Below are 4,151 nucleotides of genomic sequence, written 5' to 3' on the forward strand. Positions count from 1 at the left end.
TGTGGGTTGGAGCTGGGTCTGGTTATGTGACTGTGGTTGGGGTACAGGGCTGTGGGTTGGAGCTGGGTCTGGTTATGTGACTGGGGTTGGGGTACAGGGCTGTGGGTTGAGCTGGGTCTGGTTATGTGACTGGGGTTGGAGCTGGGTCTGGTTATGTGACTGTGGTTGGGGTACAGGGCTGTGGGTTGGAGCTGGGTCTGGTTATGTGACTGTGGTTGGGGTACAGGGCTGTGGGTTGGAGCTGGGGTTGGGGTACAGGGCTGTGGGTTGGAGCTGGGTCTGGTTATGTGACTGTGGTTGGGGTACAGGGCTGTGGGTTGGAGCTGGGGTTGGGGTACAGGGCTGTGGGTTGGAGCTGGGTCTGGTTATGTGACTGGGGTTGGGGTACAGGGCTGTGGGTTGGAGCTGGGGTTGGGGTACAGGGCTGTGGGTTGGAGCTGGGTCTGGTTATGTGACTGGGGTTGGGGTACAGGGCTGTGGGTTGGAGCTGGGTCTGGTTATGTGACTGGGGTTGGGGTACAGGGCTGTGGGTTGGAGCTGGGTCTGGTTATGTGACTGGGGTTGGGGTACAGGGCTGTGGGTTGGAGCTGGGTCTGGTTATGTGACTGGGGTTGGGGTACAGGGCTGTGGGTTGGAGCTGGGTCTGGTTATGTGACTGGGGTTGGGGTACAGGGCTGTGGGTTGGAGCTGGGTCTGGTTATGTGACTGGGGTTGGGGTACTGGGCTGTGGGTTGGAGCTGGGTCTGGTTATGTGACTGGGGTTGGGGTACAGGGCTGTGGGTTGGAGCTGGGTCTGGTTATGTGACTGGGGTTGGGGTACAGGGCTGTGGGTTGGAGCTGGTCTGGTTATGTGACTGGGGTACAGGGCTGTGGGTTGGAGCTGGGTCTGGTTATGTGACTGGGGTTGGGGTACAGGGCTGTGGGTTGGAGCTGGGTCTGGTTATGTGACTGGGGTTGGGGTACAGGGCTGTGGGTTGGAGCTGGGGTTGGGGTACAGGGCTGTGGGTTGGAGCTGGGTCTGGTTATGTGACTGGGGTTGGGGTACAGGGCTGTGGGTTGGAGCTGGGTCTGAGGCTGGTAGAGAGAGAGAGAGAGGCTGGAAGAGAGGCTGGGAGAGAGCCTGGGAGAGGCTGGGTAGAGAGAGAGGCTAGGAGAGAGGCTAGAGAGAGAGAGAGAGGCTGGAAGAGAGCCTGGGAGAGGCTGGGGAGAGAGGCTGGGAGAGGCTGGTAGAGAGAGCGGCTAGTAGAGAGAGGCTGGTAGAGAGAGGGTCTGATAGAGAGAGAGGCTGGGAGAGAGGCTAAGAGAAGCTTGGTTATGGCTGGTAGAGAGAGTCTGAGCCTGAGAGAAGCTTGGTTAGGCTGGTAGAGGAGCCTGAGAGAGAGAGCCTGAGGAGCTTGGAGGCTGGAGAGAGAGCCTGAGAGAGAGCCTGAGAGAAGCTTGGTTCTGGCTGGTAGAGAGGCAGGAAGAGAGAGGCTGGAAGAGAGGTTGGGAGAGAGCCTGAGAGAAGCTTGGTTACGGCTGGTAGAGAGAGGCAGGAAGAGAGAGGCTGGGAGAGGGGTTGGGAGAGAGCCTGAGAGAAGCTTGGTTATGGCTGGTAGAGCAGTGGGCTGTAGCCGGCGAGGGCTGATCTCTGTAGCGTGACCTCTGAGTAACCCCATTGTTAACCTGCAGTTAGCGAATCAGGAGAGAGCCTGCCTCCCCTCTACCACAATGCCAGCCTGGTGGGGTGTGGTCTATCATACAGTGTGGAGGGTGTCATGACCAGGCTTTAGCCAGGGATAAGAGGGACCCGGTCTGTGAGGAGAGAGAGACAGACTGGGTCTGTGAGGAGAGGAGAGACAGACTGGGTCTGAGAGACAGACTGGGTCTGTGAGGAGAGATGGCTGGGTCTGTGAGGAGAGAGAGACAGACTGGGTCTGTGAGGAGAGAGAGACAGACTGGGTCTGTGAGGAGAGAGAGACAGACTGGGTCTGTGAGGAGAGAGAGACAGACTGGGCTGAGGAGAGAGAGACAGACTGGGTCTGTGAGGAGAGAGAGACAGACTGGGTCTGTGAGGAGAGATAGACAGACTGGGTCTGTGAGGAGAGATAGACAGACTGGGTCTGTGAGGAGAGATAGACAGACTGGGTCTGTGAGGAGAGAGACAGACTGGGTCTGAGGAGAGAGAGACAGACTGGGTCTGTGAGAGAGACAGACTGGGTCTGAGGAGAGAGAGACAGACTGGGTCTGTGAGGAGAGAGAGACAGACTGGGTCTGTGAGGAGAGAGAGACAGACTGGGTCTGTGAGGAGAGAGAGACAGACTGGGTCTGTGAGGAGAGAGAGACAGACTGGGTCTGCTGCTCCGTGTTCACCACAGTGATCTGTGAGGAGAGAGAGACAGTAGGAGGCTGTAGCAGTAGAAGGCTGCAGCAGTAGGAGGCTGCAGTAGGAGGCTGTAGCAGAGAAGGCCAGCAGTAGGAAGCAGTAGAAGGCTGAAAGAGGAGGCTGGTAGAAGGCTGCAGCAGTAGGAGGCCTAGAGAGAAGGCTGCAGCAGTAGGAGGCTGCAGCTAGGAGGCTGTAGCAGTAGAAGGCTGCAGCAGTAGGAGTACAGTAGAAGGCTGCAGAGAGGCTGCAGCAGTAGGAGGCTGGCAGAAGGCTGCAGCAGTAGAGGAGCAGAGGAGGCTGCAGCAGTGGGAGGCTGCAGCAGAGAGGCTGCAGCAGTGGAGCAGCAGAGGCTGCAGCAGTAAGAGGCTGCAGCAGTGGGAGGCTGTAGCAGTAGAAGGCTGCAGCAGTAGAAGGCTGTAGCAGTAGAAGGCTGCAGCAGTCTGTAGCAGTAGAGAGGCTGCAGCAGTAGAGGCTGCAGCAGTAGAAGGCTGCAGTAGGAGGCTGCAGCAGTGGGAGGCTGCAGCAGTGGGAGGCTGCAGCAGTAGGAGGCTGCAGCAGTAGGAGGCTGCAGCAGTAGGGAGGCTGCAGCAGTGGGAGGCTGCAGGAGGCTGCAGCAGTAGGAGGCTGCAGCAGTAGGAGGCTGCAGCAGTAGGAGGCTGCAGCAGTGGGAGGCTGCAGCAGTAGGAGGCTGCAGTAGGAGGCTGCAGCAGTAGGAGGCTGCATCAGCAGTGGGAGGCTGCAGCAGTAGGAGGCTGCAGTAGGAGGCTGCAGCAGTAGGAGGCTGCAGCAGTAGGAGGCTGCATCAGTAGGAGGCTGCAGCAGTAGGAGGCTGCATCACCAGGAGGCTGCAGCAGTAGGAGGCTGCAGCAGTGGGAGGCTGTAGCAGTGGAGGCTGCAGCAGGAGGCTGTAGCAGTGGGAGGCTGTAGCAGTGGGAGGCTGCAGCAGTAGGAGGCTGTAGCAGTAGGAGGCTGCAGCAGTAGGAGGCTGCAGCAGTCCAAGAGGCTGCAGCAGTAAGAGGCTGCAGCAGCAAGAGGCTGCAGCAGTAAGAGGCTGCAGCAGTAAGAGGCTGCAGGGTAAGAGGCTGCAGCAGTAAGAGGCTGAAGGTAAGAGGCTGCAGCAGTAAGAGGCTGCAGCAGGGAGGCTGCAGCAGTGGGAGGCTGTAGCAGAGAAGGCTGCAGCAGAAGGCTGGCAGTAGAAGGCTGCAGCAGTAGGAGGCTGTGCAGTAGAAGGCTGCAGCAACAGAAGGCTGTAGCAGGCTGCAGCCTAGGAGGCTCAGCAGTGGAGGCTGCAGCAGTGGGAGGCTGTAGCAGTAGGAGGCTCAGGAGGCTGCAGCAGTGGGAGGCTGCAGCAGTGGAGGCTGCAGGAGGCTGCAGCAGTAGGAGGCTGTAGCAGTAGAAGGCTGCAGCAGTAGGAGGCTGCAGCAGTGGGAGGCTGCAGCAGTAGGAGGCTGCAGCAGTGGGAGGCTGCAGCAGTGGGAGGCTGTAGCAGTAGAAGGCTGCAGCAGTAGGAGGCTGCAGCAGTAGGAGGCTGCATCAGTAGGAGGCTGCATCAGTAGGAGGCTGCAGCAGTAGGAGGCTGCATCAGCAGGAGGCTGCATCAGTAGGAGGCTGCATCAGTAGGAGGCTGCAGCAGTGGAGGCTGTAGCAGTGGGAGGCTGCAGCAGTGGAGGCTGTAGCAGTGGGGTAGCAGGAGGCTGCAGCAGTAGGAGGCCAGCAGTAGGAGGCTGTGCAGTAGGAGGCTCAGCAGTGGGAGGCTGCATCAGCAAGAGGCTGCAGCAGTAAGAGG

This window comes from Oncorhynchus tshawytscha, unplaced genomic scaffold, assembly GCF_018296145.1.
Source record: "Oncorhynchus tshawytscha isolate Ot180627B unplaced genomic scaffold, Otsh_v2.0 Un_contig_4680_pilon_pilon, whole genome shotgun sequence".
Lineage (NCBI taxonomy): Eukaryota > Metazoa > Chordata > Actinopteri > Salmoniformes > Salmonidae > Oncorhynchus > Oncorhynchus tshawytscha.